The sequence below is a fragment of the Hemitrygon akajei genome, chromosome 15 (genome assembly GCF_048418815.1).
Source record: "Hemitrygon akajei chromosome 15, sHemAka1.3, whole genome shotgun sequence".
Classification (NCBI taxonomy): Eukaryota; Metazoa; Chordata; class Chondrichthyes; order Myliobatiformes; family Dasyatidae; genus Hemitrygon; species Hemitrygon akajei.
Genome location: NC_133138.1, coordinates 70526014 through 70552032, shown reverse-complemented (window position 1 = coordinate 70552032; position 26019 = coordinate 70526014).

Below are 26019 nucleotides of genomic sequence, written 5' to 3'. Positions count from 1 at the left end.
TGTAGGCTTTTCCATTCCTGGGCATTGGTGTTTCCATACCAGGCCATGATGCATCCAGTCAGAATCCTCTCTAATGTGCTTCTATGGAGGTTTGTCAAAGCTTTAGATGACATGTTGAATCTGCGCCAACTTCTAAGAAAGAAGAGGCACCACCACGTCTTCTTTAAAATGTGCTGGTCCCAGGCATAGAACCTCTTAAATGATAATGCTCAGGAATTTAAAGTTACTGACCCTCTCCACCTTTGATCCCCCAATGACCACTGGCTCGTGGACACCAATTTATTCTTCCTGTAGCCAATAATTAGATCTTCGGTTTTGTTGATGTTGAGTGAGAAGTTGTTGTTATAGCACCACTCTAACAGATTTTCATTCTCCATCCTAAATATGTGTTTGAAAGCATTGTAGCTCTGCTGATAGACATTCAGATTTTCCTTGCTGTTCCCCTCTCCGAGACTATTTTAGGCTCACTGATTCACGCAACATAGAAACAGGTTCCACCATGTCTGCTCCAACCAACAAGCATGCACTTTAATGCTAATTCTACCTTAATCCATTTTATACCACCACATCCAGACATGAGGTGATAAAGAGATTGTCATCTGAACCCCTAGTGCCCAGGTGGCACATGGGGCCTTGATAAAGAGATACAGCACTAAAGCAGGGCCTTCAGCCTTAATGACCATCAACAACCATTTCTATTAATCCAAAATCAATTTTTTTTTAGTTTTCCCTGATTTTTATGAAGTTCATTCAACAATGTACTGAGGACAAATTACAGTGGCCCTTTAACTTTCCAACCTGCACATAGCTCGGACACAGAAAGAAAGCACAGTATCCAGAGTGAACTCACGAGATCACAGGCTGAATGTGGAAACACTAAAGGGAAAGCACTGAATATCAGGATTAGACCCCATTTTCTGGACTTGTGAGGTGGCAGCTGTTAGGGCTCTCCATGTGGCATTCCTGTTGTGTAGCAGAATGTACTTGCAGTCTATTTTCTTGCAGATTCTCTTATAAGTTAAGTTACTCCCTGCAAAATACATGTTTTTTTTTCATCTGTTTGGTTCTTCTCTATAAGCAGGCCACTTAGTTGCTTTGTTTCAGAATAGCATTCTCAAAATGTTCTTCTATATTTATTGTTATTAATCTTCACAATGAGCAGGTTGATACCAAGGCATTGAACAAGAATTCTGGAGCTAGCATAGACTATTTGCAGATGCCCATGGTTTAAGTGCTTCATTATTGACCAGCAATCAATATTCATTTATTTTAATTGGAAATACACTTTCAACGTAATGGAAACTTGGACAAAATTAGAAGAGCCTTCTCATTTCCAGGTCTTCAACCAAATTGCATGTATTGAACAAATTATTTATGTAATTATTTCAAAAAGCATTCAACCCCACAAATTAACATAGGAAGAAGCTTATTGGTGATCAATATTACTTCTTGAAACCATTGAAGCAAACTCACCAAACTAATTTAAACCTGATTGACATATCAATGAAAGATTTTTTTTTGGTTTCAACTTTAGTCATTCCTTCAGATAAAACAAGTAATTAAAGGAAAATATAGTCTCCTCAAGTTACTAGAGAGTTCCTCAAACATAACTGAAATAGCAAATATTGATGCCTTTTGAAAACTAAACATATTACATACTGTAGTATCTACACATTTAAAGAGAGCAGACAAAAAAACGACTTTAATATTGAAATAAGTATTAATATCTTCATTGCCGATAAGCAACTTCATCGAATCAAAAAGTTTATGGCTTAAAATGAGACAAGACTTTTAACTTTCCACACAAACATATTCAACTTTGTCTCTAATATGTAAAATAATTCATTTCTAATTCTCACACTGCTTCCTCAGACTCACTTTTCTAAGTAATGTCACATAAGGGATCTTCATGATCGAGCTAAAGAAAGTAATAAAGGGCATTTAGCTCCTGTACAGACTCATTATTGAGGCCCCATGTGCCAACTAGGCACTAAGGGTTCAGACGATGGCAGACTCATTACTAATTCTGAATGTTTCGTCATACTAATTCCTTCAAACCGTACACAAAATTTTCAAAATCATTTAAAATAATGTGCATAATGCAACATTTACCTGCACACAAAGTTCCGTTATTTCTGTAATCTATTAGGGTATAGCTAGCTCTAAAATTTTATACAGACATTACAAATATGGTGCAAAATACAATTATTTCTGATATCTCAGTTTATGTAATCTAATCAAATCAATTTAAAATGCACTGTATTTTGAGAAGTCCATGTTGTATTTGGGATACAATTGACAGATCCAGGAGCAATTGACAAAACTCAATCCACTGGATATCATAACTCTTCCTAAGTCTTTTTGGATTAAAAGGGCTGCTGCTTCATCTATTTCTCTATTAATATAACCTCACTTTGGAACTCTTTGTGATTATGTCTGCTCTACAGTTAAGTCATTGTATATTACCTGTTTCAGTAACTGTATAAGTCACTGGAAAAAAAATCGTTGTAAGCCCCAAACAGCAGCACACAAGCAATGAGTCACCTTGGTCATTTTCCTTAGTTAAATACACCCAGGGACCAGGAAAATGGGTCCTTGGGTCCTATACCTTCTCATAACTCCAAAGTAAATTAACAGTGAGGTTCCATCTGACAACCTAGGTTGGTTGCTGGCCAATTTTCTTCTAATAATATTGCCACATAAGCAGTAAAGACTTTGTGTTGCTTCAACATTTATTGCAGAAACTTTGCTTAGACTTTTCTAAAGTTCTTGATTCATGATATTTCCCATGATATCACTGCTCTACTTAAAAAGGAGTTGAGAAGAATTGGCTTACTGAAAAGTCACCAGTTTCATGAAAAACAGAAAGATGAAACAAAATCCCATGATCAGAATCATCCTGTATTTTAAAAAAAATCATCTTGACAAATTTGATTGTTTTTGAGAAAATAGTTTGCATGGCAGCTGTGGATGATCTATGCTGGTTGCCTTAACTGGACTTCAGAAAGCATTTGACAATGTTTGCTGAAACAACAGTAGCATAACTGAAAGAAGACTAAGTCCCACATGGTAGACTGGTCCAAAAGTTTAGGTCACATGGGATCCATTGGGAGCTTATCTGGTTGACAACAAAACTGGCTTGGTGGAAAGCATCAGCGAATGACAGCAGAGAGTTCTTTTTCAGAATGGAGGATTGTAATCAGTGGTATGTTGTAGGAATTGGTGCTGCATGCCCTATTGTTTGTCATACACATTACCGATTTGGTTGAGAATCTAGATGGCATGATTAGTTAGTTTGCAATGTTACGAATCCCGTAACTGGGTGTCTTACCAGCAAAGATAGAAGTATCCTTTGGATTCTGGTGATACTATTTTTAACAGTATTTATTAGTTAAAATACACAAAAATAATATCAATGCAAATATACAGATAATATACGTCATCAATACTAAACCTAAAAGTGCGGGTATAATAATAATCAATAAGAAATAAGCTCTATCGTTGTCTAGGGGATAATGAATTGTATGATGGAAATATAAAGTTCAGTTCAGTTCATGCAGGCTGCGGTAGTTGTTGGTTGCTGTGTTGCAATTGTTGGAGAGAGAGAGAGAGAGAGAGAGAGAGAGAGAGAGAGAGAGAGAGAGAGAGAGAGAGAACAGTAACAGCTATTGACTTGCCAACTTTCCTTTATGATCTTGATCCGTCGATGTGTCGTTGTTGTGGCCATTCACTTATGACCCCTCCGTCCTTTAGCTAGACCGTTCTTCCGTGGAGGACTCGTCACCCAGGCAAGGGTGGACACACACACAAGCCCCCACCGGTCTCGTAGCGTCTCTCCTGGTGCGTCTGAGGGGTGTTTCCCCAGACCCTACTTTTATCCCCACTCACGGGGTCTCAGGTGTCAATTAGGTTGGGATGATGCAACCCATCAAACCAGCCCACTCTGGTTGTCCCCTGAGGGGTTTCAATGAATAAAACAGTACTCAATAAACAATCCTTCTCCATGAGACAATAGCAGTAATCAGTGGTTCCGTTCCGCTTTTGTTAGGAGGAGACATTCCACCTTTGTGTATCCCTGCATTGTCTCTCTCTCATTAACTGACATGAGCTGTTTATTAATAACAACTGTCTGGGCAGCTTTCCTGTGTCTCTCTCATCTCCCTTGATAATAGCATCGGAATAGTAGCGATTTGCGATTCTCCAAGGGGGGGGGGGGGGCGACTTTGCACCCTTCTGCCCATCAGAGTTGCTCCTCATTCATAACAGCGAATGACACAAAAATTGGTGTAGTGGACAATGGAGTTTGCCAAACGTTGCAATGGGATCTATATTTACTGGGAAAATGAAAAAAAAGGCTAATGGAACTTAGCTCAGACAAGTGTGAAGTGATGTATTTTGGTAAGTTACTCCAAAGCAAGACAAATACAGGGAATGGTAGGGTCCTGCGGAAAGTTGTAGAACAGAAAGACCCAAGCGTACAGTGAATAGTTCCCTGACAGTGGTGTCACAGTTAGACAGGGTGGTGAAGAAAGCAAACAACATGCTTGCCATTACCGATTGAAGCACTGAGTACAAGTGTTGGGGCAGTATATTACAGTTGCACAAGACATTAGTGAGACTGGACTTGAAATATTGTGTGCAGTTCTAGTCATCATACTGAGGGAAGGAAGAGGTTAAATAAGAGAGGGTGCAGAAAATGTTCACAAGGATGTTCCTAGGACTAGAAGGCTTCAATTATAAGGAGAGACAGGATATGCTGAGACTTATTTTTCATGGAGCTAAGGAGACTGAGAGGTGACCTTAAGAGGTTTATAAAATCATGAGGGGTATAGATATGATGGATGGTCATAGTCTTTCTCCCCAAGGAGAAATAAAAACATAGAGGTCTTTAAGATCAGAGAGAAAAAGATTAACACAGACCGGAAGGCCAAGTTTTTCCCCATTCAGAGGCTGGTGGGTAGATAGAATGAGCTGCCAGAGGTGGTGATAAAGGAAGGTAAAATTACAAAGTGCAAAGCACATTTGGATGGATACATATATAGGAAAGGTTTAGAGAGATATGGGTCAACTGCTGACTAATCGGACTAGTTCAGATAAGCATGTAGCATGAATGAATTGGACCATCTGTGCAATTTCTGTGCTTTAGAAACTAGCACTTTAACCTATAGTGTTTTCTTTAGAGTTTTACTTTGTTTCCATTTTTCACAATGTAGGTTAGTAACTTGAACGAAAAAGTAGTTTTAAATTGAAGTTTTCTAATTACACCTTATTAGTAAATATGGTATTTTATGGTGGTGGTAGGGGCAAGAAGATGTAGAAAGGACAGACATGTTAATAATGAATGGACAAAATGGTACCAAATAGATTGCAATGTAGGGAATTGTGCCATCATTGTTTAGGATCAGATATACAGCGTATTGAAGTTTTCTAAATGGTGAAATGTTAGGAGTTATAAGAAAATTATGATATTTAGCTGTTCAAATACAAAATATACTAAATTCTGTGTGCAGAGGTACTAGAAAGGGTTATGAAATACTGCTTCGATGCAATCTTATAGAGAGATTGTAATTCGGGAGGGAGTAAAGTTTCATTTCTTCAGAGTTCAAGACGGAACCCAGCTTCTGTGCCATGCTTAGTTTTGGATAGTGAAGGTATGTTGGTTTTGGAAAAAAAAATCAATGTAGAGAGAATCAATGGAGATCATAGCACATAAAATGGTTAATGGATTTGATGAGGGAGATGCAGAGAAATGCATTTACTGGTGGTGAATGCAGGACATAATCATAGAAATCGACTACCTTTGGAATTAAACCAGGATCTGATTTTCCAAATATTTGTGGATCTAGGATCAATTGAATTCTTCAGGACTAAAATCAACAGCTTTTTGTAATGACATCAAATGATTGGAACAGAGGTAGCTAAACAGAATTGGCATACTGTTGAACTATGATGTAATTGAAAGTCAGAACAAGCTTAAAGGGTTGAAAGCTTAATTCCATTCCTCTGTTATCTGGTTCCTAAATTCTTATTCAAATATTCCATACGTTTTGTGCACAATCATTTTTCCATCATTATTAAATATTTCTGTCAAAACTTTCAGGATTGTGTGGTTATATTGAGCATAAAGACCAAGTTCTCAAAGCCAACTGGGATTAGTAAAGGCTTTTAAACTCATTTTCATTCTAGTGCTACTGCCCTAAATCTTTGTCAGGTTTCTATTTCTGCTCTGTAAAGAAATCAAAAGTAAACACAATCCTTTGAATGTGTCCTGATCAAGAATTGTGGAGATTATAATATTCTCTGTTTATATTAGACTTTTCTAGCAATGTATCTCATTATTCTGGTAATACTTCTTAACAGATCTTGAACCTCAGTCACATACCATGGACTATGACATCCCATCGATCAAATATGGACATGTCAGCATGAGGCCAGATTTCATCACGGTGGAGTATTTGGAATTACTAGTCCATAAAATGTCATAACATGTGAAAGAAGTAGTTTCAAAAAGAGTGAGGTGTGATCTGTGACTTTTTGATATGATCATTAATTCAACATGCATAGCACTATATGTTTATAACATACCAAGGCATCAAAAAGATAGCAGCACAGAGGCAGAGATAGTAGTGTCATAGTGCCTGAGACCCAGTTTCAATTTTGACTTTGTGAGCCGATTGTGTTGAATTTTGCATGCACCTCCTGTGATCGTGTGCGTTTCTCCTGGTGCACTGTTTACTTCCTACATCCCACAGATGTGCAGGTTAGTAGGGTAATTAGCCACTATAAGTTCCTGCTAAGGTGTAGGTGAGTGGTAGAAGCTGGGGGGAGGGAGTGGGCTGGTGGGGCAATCAATAAGAATGTGGGGAGAATGAAAAATGGATTGTAGGATCAGTGCAGATGGATGATTAATTATTTGACTGTCATGGATTTGATGGACTGAAGAACCTTTCTCCATGCTGCATTTCTCCACCATGCTCCCCAGCAGTATAGACCAATTAACCAGAACAAAACTGAAGGAGTCTTAAAGAATAAACATATCCATACAAATACTACAGCAGTATTTCATTCATTATGTACAAAATATTCCTCTTTGTTATTCTGGCTGAACTATTGAAAGAGAAGGACTGCAATGGATATTTCACATAAAGTGTGTAGTTAATTTTTTAACATATAGGACATATATGTGTAGTTTTCATCCACAATGGGATTTTACTTTCATTGAAGCAAATAGATAATGATTCACTGTTGAGGCTTGTAAGAATTTTGTAAGTTTTAATGGGACGTCTCTTATTCATTTAAACTCTAGGGACTACAATATGGAGTACTTAAGTTCTCTCCATAAAGCAACCTAAAGCAAAGTTGGACTCCCTCTTGCTGTAGAAAGAGCAATATTGCTTGTCGTTTCTGAAATCTTACTCCCTTTAGGTAAAGAGGCCAAAACGGTAATCAAGACAATGGGGTGATGTCACTTCAAGTCCCTGTTTAGTTGCAGTCATGGTGTTTCATGGTTCTCCCTGTGCAGATTTTACTTTTCAGTACCACGATCTGAGCTGGAGGGTCAGATTAATTAATCAAGTGACAATACATGTTCATCTTCATTCAGTTCTTGTTCTTCGACTGCATTTGGCCAGTTTGGACTTCTTAACTGTCTGAAAAAGGAAAGATCTGAGAGTAGGATTGTGTGAATTATGTGACTTCTAAAACCAATTGGCTGCAGCAGTGATGGTTTGGTGTGTCATATTAAAGGGAGGAGTGGTAAAGACATTTGCAATCAATTATTTTGTGTTTTATACTTGTAATTAATTTAGATCACTTTGTAGAGATTTCTTTGCACTTTGACATGAAGGATTATTTTTCTGTTGATCAGTGTCAAAAAAGCCAAATTAAATCCATTGTGATTCATTGTTGTAAAACAATAAAACATTGGAACTTCCAAGGTGGGTGAATCTTTTTATAGGGACTGTAGTTAATATTGCAAGGTTAATGTCAGCCACAGCCTTTCAGGAAGAGGCACAGTGCACAAATGTAAGAGGGTAGTAGCAAATAGAGCAAAATCAACCGTTTAAATACAATTAAACGCAGAGTAACCCAACATGAAATGGAGAAGATAATTCACAGTATGTTAGAATTTTACTTGGGTTAGTGATATAGCTAAATTTGATGTAAATACATGCAAGCAAATGACATGAGTTAGTAGAGACAGAGACATATGAATATGGAAACATAGCTCAAAGAGACAGATTAAATATTCCCGTATTCAAAGTGTTTAGGAGAGAAAGGGAGTGACAGAGAGGAGGAAAAGCAGCAGTATTGATTGAAAGGAACATTACAGAGCTGTAGAGGGGGGGATGGAGCCGAGGAATTAAAGACAGAATGCTGGAGGAACTCAGCAGGCCAGGCAGCATCTATGGAAAAAAGTACAGTCAACATTTCAGGCTGAAACATTGACTGTACTCTTTTCCAGAGATGCTGCCTGGCCTGCTGAGTTCCTCCAGCATTTTGTGTGTGTGTTGCTCAGAATTCCAGCATCTGCAGATTTTCTCTTGTTTGTGGTGTTAAAGACAGAATCTGTTTGATTAGAGCTAAGAAAAGTGGAGTGAATTTTACGTGGCCAGGTCGCCAAGTGGGAGAAATATTAAGGAATAATTATGCAGGGAAATTACACAGAAGTACAAAATCTATAGGTATAATTTACAGTATAATGGGGAATATGATTATCCCAACATGATGTAGAATAGATGTAGTGTTAACAGAGAAGTAGAAGGGTTCGAAAAGTTTAATGACAATTTCCAGTTGAACAAGGACAGAGGTACACATATCCAGATCTTGTTCCAGGACTAGATGGGTCATGGTTCAATGGGCAAATATTTATGAAATAGTGATCAGATTCAGATTTGTTTATTTTTCACACATACAGTGAAATCTGTTGTTTGTGTCCACAGTTAACACATCATAATGATGTGCTGGGGGCAGCCTGGAAGTTTTTCTGCACATTCTGTCGCCAACATAGCATATCCACAATGCTCAACAGAACAACACAGAACACAACACAGCAAAACGGAACGCAATAAGTAATAAAGCAACAACAGCAAATCAAGTCCTGCTTCTCCCTACTCCCTACCCACCCATCCATGCATTTACACAGTCCTCCATCTTCAGCTTCCAACAGACTCATAGATTCACAGACTTTGGTTTTCAACGACCCCAGCAGACTTGCAGAGACTCACTAAACCAGGCTTCTGCAGAATTCTAGACTTCCAATCGACTTTTGGGCTTTGATCTAAGGTATTGACTCCAGGACTCATTATAAGATTTAAGCTTGCAGTAGACAAGCAGGAGGAGCAATCCATAGTAAAATAATGAATTGGAGGGAGTCCAGTTTCAATGAGATGTGAGCAGATTTGGCCTACATGAAAAGAAACCAGAAGATGATTAGCAGAACAACAGGCTTCAGAGATTTTTCAGTTACAGTTGAGGCATACGTCCAGGAGAAACAAAGCAAGCAGAAGCAAATCCAAAGTTTTGCACAAAGGAAGACAAAGCAAATAAAAATCTCATATAACATGTTTCAAATACCAAAAGGAGTCAGGTTGGTTCCAAAAGAGTGGAAGTGAAAACTAAAGAGAGAAAGACAAACAGAAAGTATAAATGTGATGAAAGAAGTGCTGTATTGTAGTAACACAGTAGCATATGGTGAAGTGAGCCTATTAAGGATAAAGTGTAAAGTTACACCTGGATACTGAGGCTTTGAATACTTTGCACTTGTCTTCACTAAGGAAGGGGATTCTTCCAAAGGAACAGTGAATGCGAAGATAGTTGAGAAACTTGTTACATTAAAAATTAATAGCATGGATATTTCAGAAAAGTTAGCTCAACTTAAAAGAAGGAAAGTAACTAGACCCAGATGCAATGGATCCAATTATATTGAAAGGCATACAAGAGGAAACTAACTGTAAACTTTAAATAATCTTTGCATACATGGGTGGTATCAAAAAACTGGAGTGCAGCAAATTGTTCAAAGAACAGGATGTAAACAGGCTAGTAAAATTGTGAGATAAGACTTATGAGGAGATATATTTAGAGAGAAATAGATTATATCCTGGGGTAAGGGATTACAATTATTCTTTTCATTAAAGAAGTTCAAGGAGTGATATGATAGAATTACATCAAATGAGCAGGATCTAGTCAGATGAATATCAATTTCTGTTGCTGTAAGTATTAAAGACTAAAGTTCAGAGACATAAAATAAAGAAAAACATTAGTAAAATGAGGATAAGTGTATTGTGTAGCAGGAATTTGGAATCCACCATCTGTAGGTTATGCGGAAACAAATTCTCTTGTAACTTTCAAGAGTGAACTGGATAAAGTCAAGGCAAGGTAAAATTACTAGGTTATAGAGAAGGGTTCATGGCGCAACTCAGGCTACATCCACACTAGACCGGATAATTTTGAAAATGCCAGTTTCACGTAAAAACGACAGGCGTCCACACTATGCATTTTTGAAAATATCTCTATCCACATTGAAATGGAGATTTCAGTGAATCTCCTCCTCCTGCGCATGCACAGGTCACATCTACCGAAAACAAGCGACATGTTTGGTGTCGAATCTCACCATAAAAGTGCACGTTTGTCCAGTTACAGACTAGAAAAATTTAAAACGACAGACAGCTGTTGGCTCTCGCGCAGGAGAAATTAAAAGTAAAAAAAAACAAATACTGGAGCATACGGAGGCAACTGACAGGGAGTTCACGGACAGATTGACCTGGCTAACGACGAACATTGAAAAACTGACTAACTCTGTTGCATTAATAAAGCACCTTGTTAAATATATAAAACATGTCTGCATCAGTGTTATCTTGCATTTCCATACAATGTTACAGTAGGCTAATACACATCTATTGTCAGTTACCCCGTCCAGACTGATCTGCCCGAGCAGCATTTTCAAAAATACCCACCCCGGAAAGCGTTTCTGAAAAGCTCTGGTTTCGGGGGACAAAAACACTGTTTTAGTGTGGACGGAGGGTAAAAAAGAAGAGAAAAAGCTTTGGTTACAGATTTATCCGGCGTAGTGTGGATGTAGCCTATAAGGCATGCAAATAAGCTGTGCAGATGAGGCAAGAACAGAGCAGGTTTAATATTTATTCTTGTTGGAGGACATGATCAATTGTAGCACAGAAGTAGAAAAAGTGAATTTCTCTAACACAGCCAGAATAAACCAAATGACTTCCTTCTCTGATACAATCATTCTTTGATCCTGTGATCTTCTTGTCCTATCTCTCTGTCTCATCTCTACTGTGTCAATATAAGGTGGAAAAGATAAACTGTTATGATGGAAGACCACAATAATTTTCCTTATGTATTGAAGATCTGACCAACTGCTGTGCTCAGTAGAAACTCATTTCACAACTGATTCTCCACTCACTGTAAAATATTATATCTATTCAGTTATAATATTTCATCAATATTATAACATGGGTTTGAAGCAAAACAAAACGTATATGAAGTGGATTGTAATGCAACATTTAACATAACACTACCATACTTCATAGTTTACTTCTCCGACCATTTTCCAAATTTGGACATAAAGTTATTCTTAGTAAGCACTTAAATGTGCCTGTCACTTCGATAAAGGATTGATTATGATTTAGAATAAAAGAACATTGTTAGCAGATCCTTAATGGAATTAAATTAGCAATTTTATTTGTGAGAATTTGCTAAACCCCTCTCCTGTTTCAAGTTACATCAATGGCTGAAACATTTACATATTCTATATACAAATAGTGTTATCATTTTTAATTATCCAATGGCAACTACGAAGGTCACCTGCTCTTTAACTTGATTAGTTCATGGACTTAGGGCACAACTAAAGCATTCAAGTAAGCTATTCAGATGAGGCAAGAACAGAGCAGATTTATTATTTTTGTTCAGAGAACATGATCAATTGTAGCACTTGGTCAAGCTGAATGCTGTAATTGATTTTGTGATCATCACAGTTGTGTAAGCACTCCTCCTTGCAACTGAAATATTCCATCAAATAATGACTGGAAGTGAGCAAAAAGCAGAACTTTGTAAGTCCAATGCAATAGAAATAGATTTTGTGCCCTCTATGTCTAATGTTACAGCGACGTGCTTCCTGCATTAACAATAAATCCTACTTTGGAGAATCTGTGCTTTATTTTTCTGTCCTGCTGTGCAAGGTTACATGTGCAGCTTTGAAATGAACTATTACATCAGTTACCTCTAAAGACTTGATCCTGTACTTTATTGAGAATGAATTGTTCAATAGCATAATTTGACAGTTGCTCAGCTGTAGGAACTAGAAAGCTGTTTTAATGATGGGGAATAAAGGATCACACCGTTAGGTGTTATATTACAATCGAAAGAAAAGAAAGATGCTTTATCACAAAGCTGATCTATTGCAAAGGGCACTTCTGGAGTGATTGTTGGTGCTCCCAGACCTTAGCAGTGTACATTATTTCTAAATGATTGCTCTGTAAAAAAAATGAGGAGAGAGAAGCCTCCTCAGGTGCTAAATACAAAAATAAATTTAAAAAATATTAAAAATCCTTCTTACTACTGAAATCTGTGGAGTTTATATTATAACTTAAATACAAGCACTTTTTAATTAATCAATCAAACATGAAACCTTGTCATCCTCTGGTGAGTTAAACTAAAAAAAGGAAATTACTTCAGAAATCATGGTTGTATAATTCAGCATAAATTCAAATTCAGTGGATTTTCCTCCTTCTTCTTTCACTAAGGTAGATAATAGGAACAAAACAACCCCACATTGTAAGAAATGTGAAACAGAGACTCCTCTTTTTCCTTTATTAGAGAGAGAGAAAGCCTGTGATATGTCAGATTCTGGGTGAACGAGTAGTCTTTGGGGTGCAGCAAGTCTGTGTTTTTATTGATGCTTTGCTTCATGCTTGAGTGCTCAGTGGAGGGTGCCGACGATTTTTTTTCAGGTGAGGGAAGGGGATCATTGCTTTGCTGCTGCTTACGTGCGGGAGGGGGGAGCTGGGGGGGGTCTGTGGGGTTCTAATATTTAACTGTTATTCATTCTTTGGGGTTTTCATGGATGTTTGCAAAGAAAAAGAATTTCAGGATGTATGTTGTATACATTTCTCTGACATTAGATGTATATTTGAAACCTTTGAACCAGTTTTAAGTTACTCTGTACTCTTTAGTCAGTTATACTCACCTTTTGTTCAATTTGTCAATATTGTTAACACTTATGAGTATTAATAAAGCAAAGAAATTCTTAAAAGTTTATAATATCTTAAGAGTTCATTATCTTGTCTGATGGGAACTTTATTGTTTTATAAATGAATGATGTTATCTGGAATGTTGCAACTAGCAATGAACAGCTACACCGTCATGGCTTGTTAAATTTCTGTTGCTTGAGTAAAAGTAGTTGAATATAATCATATAGGTGTATTTTTAGGATGTTGCTTGGTGTACAGTGTAATTAATCAATCAATCAATCCAAAAGAGCAATGTATTCCCCTCTTTCTTGATTATACAGCACGTTAGATACAACCAGAACACAAAGACGATGACAAGGTTGTGATATGTGAAAATGTTTGTGTGGGAAGTGTACATGGGTAGTTTTGGTGGTTGAATTAAATGGAAAATTTAACTCTGGGTTGCACTCTGCTTTACAGTTATATTACATTAGGCCCTGACACAATTACTACCTGATCCATAACTATAGCAACACACACAAAATGTTGAGAATGAAGCCGCCTGTCGTCCTGAGTTCCTCCAGCATTTTGTGTGTGTGTGTGTGTGTGTTGGTCTGAATTTCCAGCATTTGGGGAATCTCTTGTGTCCATTACTATAATATGTGCTGAGGAATGTACTGACCTTATAAATACAATGTAGGCATACAGAGGTAATAGCAGACATGGAAATGTGTACTAGGTAATATAACTATTGATACCAATAGGCCGTGATTTGGAGAATAAATTGTTTTTTGATGGATTTGAAAGATCCTCTGTAATGCACTCAGGTAACAGTGCATCAACTTACATTGATGTTGCATCCTTTGTACCTATAACAGTGCACAGAAGTGTCAGTGGTGCACTGTTATTCATTGTAAGGCAATATTAACTTCGAACAGAACAAAATTCAGCCATTATACTGTACATGACACGTGATAGACAAGTGGACTTCAGGACACAATAACCTAGCCTTTACTCAATCATAGGATGACAACTGAAGTGATAATATTATCCCTCTGCATTCATCTTTATGGCCTTTAGGTTCCATGGTAGCTCTAGACCAAGAGTTCTCAACCATAGACATATACGTAACATCTGTGTAGCACCAGTCTTATCGTGTGTGATTAGTGTCAGCCCCAGTGTGCTCAAAGCCTGTGCCCCCCAGTTATGTGGAGTACTTCACCATGTCTTCAACCTGAGCCTGAGTCTCCAGAGGGTTCCTGTGCTGTGGAAGACGTCCTGCCTCGTTCCTGTACCGAAAACGCCGCGCCCAGTGGCTCCAATGACTGCAGACCGGTGGCATTGACCTCCCACATCATGAAGACCCTGGAGAGACTTGTTCTGGAGCAGCTCCGGCCTATGGTTAGGCTACACTTAGACCCCCTCCAGTTCACCTATCAGCCCCGACTAGGAGTTGAGGATACCATCATCTACCTGCTGAACCGTATCTACGCCCACCTGGACAAGCCGGCGAGCACTGTGAGGGTCATGTTTTTTGACTTCTCCAGTGCGTTCAACACCATCCGCCCTGCTCTGCTGGGTGAGAAGCTGACAGTGATGCAGGTGGATGCTTCCCTGGTGTCATGGATTATTGATTACCTGACTGGCAGACCACAGTACGTGTGCTTGCAACACTGTGTGTCAGACAGAGTGGTCAGCAGCACTGGGGCTCCACAGGGGACTGTCCTGTCTCCCTTTCTCTTCACCATCTACACCTCAGACTTCAGCTACAACATAGAGTCTTGCCATCTTCAGAAGTTTTCTGATGACTCTGCCATAGTTGGATGCATCAGCAAGGGAGATGAGGCTGAGTACAGGGCTACAGTGGGAAACTTTGTCACATGGTGTGAGCAGAATCATCTGAAGCTTAATGTGAAAAAGACTAAGGAGCAGGTGGTGGACCTGAGGAGGGCTAAGGCACCGGTGACCCCTGTTTCCATCCAAGGGGTCAGTGTGGACATGGTGGAGGATTACAAATACCTGGGGATACGAACTGACAATAAACCGGACTGGTCAAAGAACACTGAGGTTGTCTACAAGAAGGGTCAGAGCCATCTCTATTTCCTGAGGAGATTGAGGTCCTTTAACATCTGCCGGACGATGCTGAGGATGTTCTACGAGGCTGTGGTGGCCAGTGCTATCATGTTTGCTGTTGTGTGCTGGGGCAGCAGGCTGAGGGTAGCAGACACCAACAGAATCAACAAACTAATTCGTAAGGCCCGTGATGTTGTGGGGGTGGAACTGGACTCTCTGACGGTGATGTCTGAAAAGAGGATGCTGTCCAAGTTGCATGCCATCTTGGACAATGACTCCTATCCACTCCATAATGTACTGGTTAGCCACAGGAGTACATTCAGCCAGAGACTCATTCCACCGAGATGCAACATTGAGTGTCATAGGAAGTCATTCCTACCTGTGGCCATCAAACTTTACAACTCCTCCCTCGGAGTGTCAGACACTCTGAGCCAATAGGTTGGTCCTGGACTTTTTTCCACTTGGCATGATTAACTTATTATTTAATTATTTATGGTTTATATTATTATATTTCTACACTATTCTTGGTTGGCGCAGCTGTAACGAAACCCAGTTTCCCTCGGGATCAATAAAGTATGTCTGTCTGTCTGTCTGTCTGTCTGTAGTCGTCACACTCTTTAGAGAAAATCAGATTACACTAGGTGCTAATAGGTCATCAGAAGAATCCAGGTATTGGAAGAGGCAGTGAATAGAAACCACACACTTCTGGAAATAAGGCTTTATTTATAAGAAAAAAAACAATTTGTACAAAATATTTATATGAGCAAGAACAGTTCAAAATTCAAACATTCTGTTTAGGTTCCAAATTTTAGATATCAGCAAAAGCCAAATTCCTGTTTAGTCAGAATGAGTGATATTCATTAGAATAACCTTTGTTGCTCCAATTTCTCTAATTAATTAGATCTAGTGTTATTCCCTATTTAAAAGATGACAAACTAAACTTCCCTTGTTACTTATCACTAGTTAGTTAGAAAACCCAATGTAATTCTATTCTCAAGTGTTAGAGTTAACTTCAGTTTCATTTCTAGGCAGTATATCTACAAATTTAAATTCTAATTCAAAAATTGTATATACAAAGTTTAACTCCTTTCACGACAATTCTCTAACATCACAACTCTTAAACAAAGTACATTTCATCAGTAACTTATTAAAGTCTTTGCCGAAATCATCAGTTCTCGCAGAAAATCAAATTCAGATTTTTCAAGTGAAAATAAACTTATTCATCCAACCATATTAAATCCTCTGCGTCATTACATGTTTCGTTCCCACACTGGTTCTTCATCTGGGTGGTTCGCCATCTTGGTTCGATGGATGCAATAGTTGATCAATCACAGCAAATCAGTTCACAAACTTGTACAAAACTTGACCAAATGCCTTGGTATGATTTTGCAGAACTGAGTCCTGACTACGCAGTGGGGATTTTGGACACTGATCTCTGCCGATATTGTCTTGTTACCAGCTGCTGCGCGTTGTAACTGTGGCTTCAGTAAGTCTTTTATCGCTATTGTCTCTCCTCCAAGGGTTTCAAGTTAGTAGAGTAAAGATGCTTACTACTAATTCCACTCTTACCGGTTCGTGTCTTCAGCTTCTAATCGTTGCTGCGTCTCTCTCCTTGTCCGTCCTGTGTCCAGCCTGCCATCCCCCTCCCCCCCCCCCGCATAGCAAATTTTTTTCAAGTTCTTTTTTAAAATCCGTAAACCTTGTTTTCATCCCTCTGCAGGTAGAACTTTCTAACATTACAATTTTGGGTTTAATTAACCTGGGTTACATATAACATTAAGCAAGGGGTCCATGGACCTAGGCTGGAACCCCTGCTCTAGATGGTGTTGGAGAATGATGTTTGGTGCAATGATATCAACATTTGTAAGCCTCTGATAAGTCTAATGAGCAGGTCAGAAGGCAAATTGGCAAAACTACCAATGAGAAGTAGAAATATAGTAGAATAAAGTCTGGAAGCTGAAGGATTGTATTGGGGGGGCAGAAAAACGAAGGAACGCTGAGGATTGTTAACTCTTTCATTGAAACATACAGCGAAATATAGTCATTTGTGTCAATGACCAACACAGTCTGAGTTGCTGAGGGCAGTTCTCAGGGGTTGCTAACATAGCATGCTCACAAGTTACTAACCCTAACTCATACTGTACTGCTTTGAATGTGGGAGGAAAACAGAGCACCTGGAGGAGTCCCACACAGTCACAAAGAGAGGGTACAAACTCCTCACAAACATCACAGATACTGTATTAGAGTTATGCTAGCTGCTATGCTGAAGAGAAATGAACTGGCACAACAATTATACTGAGGACAACATGCAATTATGCCCTATGCACCTGAATGTTATTGACAATAATGAGGAGAAAACTAAAAGCTAAAAACAAAGTCTCTTTGCAGTACTTAATTGTTTATTCTTGAGTGCAAAGAGAACAGAAAATAAAAGGTGATAAGTTGAGGGTATAGTCAGATGCGTAGAGGTGCCATACTATGGCCATTGCTAAAACAAAACTAGTAGAGGGGTAGGAATTACAGCTCGGTATTCTTTGTTGCTGATTTTCATATAGATGAGTGGTGGGGTTAAATAAGAAAAGGTGAAACAACATTAGTTAAGGGAACAATTGGTTAGCATCGGTCTGTCTTGAAGGACAATGGGTGATGATGATCATCATCACAAGCCTGGGCAGAATGAATTGAGATCCTGAGCTGCCCAGATGTCAAGATCCAATCTCGGACTCGTCAGTGTAGTTCAAAGGAAAGCTAATGAAGCAATACGTTTGGCACCAGTTTTATTGCAGGAGCTGCCAGAAGGATGTTCAATGACGTCCAGCCGCCTTAGGAGCTCCACTCCAGATTTGTTGTCTGGGTTTACTCCTGTAGCCTTCGTCTCTCCCGAGGCTGCCCACAAGGTAGTGGGACTATTTACCCATAGCTGGGGATCTGGTTCACGAGCATGGGGGCATGTCCACACACCGGTGGACCTGCGTGCTACGTGTGCAGGGGCCAGACCTCCTCCCCGCCCTCTGTAGTTCAGCCTGAGTCTGAAAGGGGTTCAGTTTCCGTGTGTCACCAGCAAGGAGGGACTACATGAGGCTTGCCGTTGGAGAGGCTATGTTCCGGCAGGGAGGGACTTACACATTCAGCTCTCCTTTTGCAAGACGGTTAGCCAGTGGTGGAAGCTGAAAGTGAGAACAACAACAATCACAACAATCATTTTGACGACCATCATTTCAGAATGATTTCAGAATCAGGTTTGTTATCATCGGCATGTGTCGTGAAATTTGTGAATTTAGCAGCAGGAGTTCAATGTAATATATAATATAGAAGAAAAAAATGATAATAAATGAATAAATTACAGTATAAATATCTCGAATAGATAAAAAATCGGCAAAAACAGAAATAATATATATTTAAAAAGTGAGGTAGTGTTCATAGGTTCAACATCCATTTAGGAATCGGATGGCAGAGGGGAAGAAGCTGTTCCTGATTCGCTGAGTGTGTGCCTTCAGGCTTCTGTACCTCCTCCCTGATGGTAACCATGAGAAAAGGCCCTGGGTACTGAAGATCCTTCATAATGGGCAGTGCCTTTCTGATACACTGCTCCTTGAAAATGTCCTGGGTACTTTGTAGGTTAATACCCAAAGTGGATCCGACTAAATTTACAATCCTCTGTAGCTTCTTTTGGTCCAATTTAATAGCCCTCATCCCGCACCATACCAGAGAGTGATGCAGCCTGTCATAATGCTCTCCACGATAGGTCTATAGAAGTTTTTGAGTGTTTTTGTTGACATACCAAATCTCTTCAAACTCCTAACAGACAGAGAAGCAGTTTCAGCGACAGGTTACTATCGATGCAATGCTCCTCAGACAGGATGAAGAGGTCAATACTCCCCAATGCCATTAGGCTTTACAATTCTACCGCCAGGACTTAAGAACTTTTTAAAGCTATTATTAATGCTTTTTGAGATGGTGATTTAGATGCATATCATATTTTTTTTACTGAGTTAAGTATTGTATGTAATTAGTTTTTATTAGTAATTAGTATGTAATTTTGCTACAACAAGTGTATGGGACATTGGAAAAAAGTTGAATTTCCCCATGGGGATGAATAAAGTATCTATCTATCTATCTATCTATCTATCTATCTATCTATCTAATGAAAATGTAGTCGCTGTCTTGCCTTCTTTATAACTGCATTGATATGTTGGGACCAGGTTAGGTCCTCAGGGATTTTGACACCCAGGAACTTGAAACTTCTCACTCTCTCCACTTCTGATCCCTCTAAAAGGATTGGTATATGTTTCTTCGTCCTACCCTTCCTGAAGTCCACAATTAGCTCTTTTGTCTTACTAATGTTGAGTGCCAGGTTGTTGCTGTGACACCACTCCACTACAGAATGATAATGTGCCAGAAAGAGCACCAAATGAGATCAAATACGTTAAATTAAAGGTTCCAAAAGGAGTAATCACATTACAGGTATTGTTCTGTAGATCTCCAGGTATTCGGATGTAGGTGACCAATTATGCAGACAACGTGCGTATAAATGCAAAACTAACAAGGAATTGATTAATAAGGGTTTTCAGCTAATCTAATAATAATTATCACACTAGCAGAGCACAATGTATAGTAGGTGCATAACTGAAAAGTTTTTAAGTGAACATTTCCCTTCAGTTTGTCAGCAAACCACAAGAGAAGAGGTAGGAATAGACTTCAGGAATAAACGTTAAAGGCGAGTGGGAGAGTATCAAGGGAAAGCAACAATTATTTAATTAGGATTTGCACAGCCATTGGTAAAGTACTAAAAGGATGGACCAGGAGACAAAGCTCTAAAACTGGGGAAGCTAATTCTACCTGGCTGAGATATGACTTTTCAAAGGAACTAGAAAGTGTCACTTGAAGGCAAATCAATCAGAGCACCAAAAGACTTTCAAGGAAGAGAATGAGAGAAAGGATTCAGGGCAAATGCAGTATATCTTTAGTAAAGGCAAAGGAGGAGTTGCTAATACTACAACAACATGGATGTAAAGAACATACAGAACAGGATAAAGCATTAAAAGGGGAAACATGACAGATATTGACACCACAGTATCACATTGCTGCACAAGATCTGGGCAAGAACGCATGATGTAATTAAAACAAAATTAAGAAATAACACACACAGAATGCTGGAGGAACTCAGACGGTCAGGCAGCATCTATTGAAAAGAATAAACAGTCAACGTTTCGGGCTGAGGCCCTTCTTCACGACGGAGAAAGAAGGGGAAAGATGTCAGAAGGATAAGGTGTGGGGACGGTGAGCATACATGAAAAAGATATTGGCTGGTAAATCAAGGCAAACCTTACATATTTGAAAAGAGGAAGAAGATAACAAAGAGAACATTAAGACCTATTAGACATCAAAGAGAATGCCTGAGTGTAGAGGTGGAAGCCTGTATAAATTTCTGAATGAATTTCTTCCATCTGTCCTGAATGAAGAAAGTTATTATGGAGACATCAGCATTGAGAAGATGCTGAAAATAGTAAGGCTAGAGAGTGAAGTAATGTTACGATGGTACATCTTTTAGAAGTAGACAATGACTTAAACTGGATAATATACCCCTAGTCCTTAAAGGATGCAAAGAGAAATTACATAGGTTCATCATTTTGCATGCTCTTTGGCTCCAGGTATGGTGGCAGACAAACGGAAGCTTGCTGATGTGATGACATTGTCACAAAGGTAAAATGGGATTGAGTAAGCAGTTACAGGCCAATCATTTTAACACCAGCCAACTGCTTGAAAAAAACATGAATGACAGTTTAAATTAGAGGCAATTCACCATGAATAGTCAGCATAGATTTCTATAGGAAGTTAGTGTCAGGCCAACTTAACAAAACACTTTTTAAAGGCAGGAACAATGAGTATAGATGAGGGTAGAACATTTAATTCAGTAAACACTGACTTTAACAAGGCAATTGACGAAGTCCCACATGGCAGACTCTTCATCAAAAAACAACTTTGAAGGTTGATCAAGAAAATAATTCCTCATGAAATTCAGTGGAGTGCAGCATGGATTAAATACATTCTCAACGGCAGAATGCCAAAAGTAATGGTTGATGAGTTTTAGTGACTAGAGTGTTGTATGCATTGGGATTTTTTTTTGAAATTTATTTTTTATTGAAGTTCATCATCAAACAAACATTTCCATAAGATGTATTTCAGATATTGTACATATATATCATACAGTCATGTATGCTACAAATCTCCACATAATATTTATCTGAGGTATACACTTATAGAAAAGAGAGGAAAGAAAGAACAAGTGAAAGGAGAAAACTATGTACAAGTAGGGAGTGATCTTTTTTTTACAATATATTCATTGATTTGTGAGAATAACATCATACCTATAAGGTGTTATGTAGTTAAACCATTTTTCCCAGTATGAATCAAATTGTTCCAACTTATGATTAACAGATGCTGTTATCTTCTCTATTTTGTAAATGTCCATTGTAATTTCCATCCATGCATTAAAGGTTGGGCTCTCCTGTGATAACCATTTCCTAGTAAGAGTCTTTTTACCAGCCACCAACAGTATATTTATTAAATATTCATCTCTTTTCAACCATAATATATGCCCAAAATATATGGGCATATACCCAAAAGTATGCATTGGGATTCTACAGAGATCATTGTTTAGTGTCCCTAAATGTCATGGTGCAGATAGTGATAGTACGATAGATAAAGATATAGATTAGCTTTATTTGTCATGTGTACATTGAAACACGCAATAAAATACATTAACACACACAAAATGCTGGTGGAACACAGCAAGCCAGGCAGCATCTATAGGGAGAAGCGCTGTCGACGTTTTGGGCCGAGCCCCTTCGTCAGGACTAACCGAAAGGAAAGATAATAAGAGATTTGAAAGTGGTGGGGGGAGGGGGAAATGTGAAATAAAATACATTGTTTGATCCAAAGCAAATCAGTGATCATTTTGATGGGGTCAGCCCACAAGTGTCACCACACGTCTGGCACTATATCATGCCCACACTCACCAGCCTTAACTGTATGCGGGAGGAAATGAGAGCATCTGGAGGAAACCCACATGGTCACAGGGAGAACATACAAACTCTGTGGCGGGAATCGAACATTGATCTTGCAGCTAGTGCTGCAATAGGGTTACACTAACCAGTATACTGCTGTGTCATGATAGTGAGGAAAGTTTGATCTCTCACACACTGGGCACTACTTTTGCTGAGGCTTTCTCCTCCCTTTAACTGTTCATCACTATCCACAGCTGGATGTAGTAGGACTGAAGAGTTCTGATCTGAACCATTGATTGTGAAAGTTAGCAGTATTCATCTCATGCTGTTTTTGCAGTTTAGCACATGTATGATACCATGTTATTTTTACATACACCTAATCCCAGTATACCCTACTAAACTCTCCTTGAAACTCTGCTGATGTCCTAGTTGGTAATAATGCAGAATGAAGGAAATATCTAGATATGAGGTCACAAATCATGCTGGTGTTGATAGACCAAAGTGTCTCATAGGCATTTAATTTTGAGCTGCTAGAACTGTTTTGATCCTATCGTATTTAGCACAGGAATGGTTTCACACAATGTGGGGTGTCCTTAGTAAGAGGACAAGTCGTGGACTTCATCAGGAATGTCAACTGATCACTTAGCCAGATTCATCTGCCACAGTCTGATTGCTGATAATCTCTCATTATGATTTGCTTTGTAGCTGTCACAGCCTCACTCCGGCAGCTGTGTCCTTCAGGAGCTGACAGGCTTGGTTAGTGATGCTGCAATAAAACCAATATTGGTAAAGGATACTGAAGTTCAAATACAGTGCCCTTGCTACTTTTAGTCTTCTTCAAAGTGTTATTCAACATAAAGTGCACCAATTCATTAGCTAATGGAGGCTGATGAGCTGGGCCCACTATAGTTGTCCATAAAACCATGAGACATAGGAGCAGAATTAGGCCACTTGGCCCATCGAGACTGCTCCGCCATTCAATCATGGCTGATCCTTTTCCCCTCCTCAGCCCCACTCCCTGGCCTTCTCCCCATAATTTTGATGCTGTTTCCAATCTCTGCCTTAAATACACCCAACAACCTGGCCTCCACAAATGACTGCGATAACAAATTCCACAAATACATCACCATCTGGCTAAAGAAATTTTTCTGCATCTCTCTTTTAAATGGACACCCCTCTATCCTGAGGGTGTGCCCTCTTGTCTTACACTCCCCCACCATGAAAAAACATCCTTCCCACATCTGCTCTGTTTAGGCCTTCCAACATTCAACTGTTTTCAATGAGATCCCCCCTCCCCCCTCATCCCTCTAAATTCCAACAAGTACAGGCCCAGAGCCATCAAACTTTCCTCATATGATAACCCTTTCATTTCTGGAATCATTCTTGTGAACCTCCTCTGAACCCTTTCTAATGCCAGCACATCTTTTCTTAGATAAGGAGCCCAAAACTGTTCACAATACTCAAGTTGAGGCCCCGCCAGTGCCTTATAAAGCCTCAGCATCACATCCTTGCTCTTGTATTCTAAACCTCTTGAAATGAATGCTAACATTGCATTTGCCTTCCTCACCACTGACTCGACCTGCAAGTTAACCTTTAGGGTGTTCTGCACAAGGACTCCCAAGTCACTTTGCATCTCAGTTTTTCGGGTTTTCTCCCTATTTAAAAACAGTCTTCACAGTTATTTCTACCAAAGTGCATGGCCATGCATTTTCCATCGCTGTATTTCATTTGCCATATTCTCTCCTATTTTCCTAATCTGCCTAAGTCCTTCTGCAACCTTCCTGTTTCCTCAACACTACCTGCCCCTCCACCAATCTTCATACCATCTGCAAACCTGGCAGCAAAGCCATCTATTCCATCATTTAAATCATTGATATTGGTATAAGGAAGATGTCCCAACACCGACCCCCATGGAACACTGGCAGCCAACCAGAAAACGAACCTTTTATTCCCACTCACTGTCTTCTACCAATCAGCCAATGCTCTAACCATGCTAGTAACTTTCCTGTAATACCATGGGCTCTTAACTTGGCAAACAGCTTCATGTGTGCCACCTTGTCAAAGGCCTTCTGAGAGTCCAAATATACAACACCCACTGCATCCCCAACGTCTTCCCACTGTCCAATGATTTTTGAAAGATCTTTACTACTGCCTCCACAATCTCTGCCACTACCTCTTTCAGAACTCTGGGGTGCAGTTCATCTGGCCTGAGCGACTTATGCACCTTTAGGTCTTCCCACTTCTCTTTGTCATAGTAACTGCACTCATTTCTCTTTCCTCAGATACTTCAACATCTGGCACACTGCTAGTATCTTCCACAGTGAAGACTGATGCAAAATACTCATTTAGTTCATCTGCCATCTCCTTGTCCCCCAATATTGTTTTTCTGGGCTCACTTTCTAGTGATCCTATATCCACTCTCATCTCTTATTTTTTACATACTTGAAAAACCTTTTTCTATTCACCTTGATATTGTTTGCTAGCTTGCTTTCATATTTCATCTTTTTCCTCCTAATAATACTTTTAGTTGCTTTCTGTAGGTTTTTAAAAGCTTCCCAATCCTCAATCTTCCTGCTAATTTTTGCTTTGGTGTATGCTCTCACTTTTGATTTTACATTAGCTTTGATTTCTTTTGTCAATCACAGCTGTATCCATTTTGCCATTTGAGTATTTCTTTGTTTTTGGAATACACCTATTCTGCACCTTATTCATTTTCCCCAGAAACTCACACCATTGCTGCTCTATTGTCATCCCTGCCAGTGAGCCCATCTAATTTACTTTGGCCAACTCCTCTCTCATACCACTGTAAATTCCTTTACTCTGCTGAATAACTGCTACGTCAGACTTTGCTTTCTCCCTATCAAATTTCAAGTTAATTTCAGTCGTTTTGTGATCACTGCCCCCTTTACATTCAGCTCCCTAATTGCCTCCATTTTATTACATAACACCCAATCCAGTATAGCTGATCCCTTAGTAGGCTTAACAACAAACTGCTCTAAAAAGTCATCTTTTAGGCTTTCGACAAATCCCAGCTGCTGTTGGGAAGCCTACTGTTGCAGTTTCTTAACTCAACCCACAAGGTTTCAACATCTTCTGATCCTGTATCACAGCTTTCTAATGATTTAATGCCATTCTTTACCAGCATAATCATGCTGCCCCCTCTGCCTATCCTCCTATCCTTCCAATATAGTGTGTAACCTTGAACATTCAGCTCCCAACTACAACCATCCTTCAGCCATGATTCAGTGATGGCTAAAACATCAAACCGGACAATCTATAAAAGTGCAACAAGATCATCCACCTTATTTCTTATTCATTCATTCAGGTGTCTTGCCGTTTGGAGTGGGCGATCATATCTCTCCATCCATCACGGTCCCTGACCCTCTGAATTGTAGTTGTTGCCTCCCCTATTTCTAACCATGATTTTATTCCATCCATCATTTTAATTCTCTGTCTGCCTCTGCTTCTTTCTCCTTCCAGCTTTCCAGTTGTAACTAAATGTTCTAATGTCTTACTTCTTATACTCCATGCATTGAGATAACACTTTGAGTGCTGTATTTGTTATTCTTTATGGTTCTGCGACCCTAATGCACCCTGCCGGCTGCAGTTTTGTCCGATCATCTGCCTGCCTTTCCTAACAGTTTGACTGCACGCTATCTTTGTTTTTTTACCATCTGTCCTATCCTGAATCCCTTCACTCCAGTTGCCATCCCCCTGCCAAATTAGTTTCATCATAAGTTTTATCATTTCCT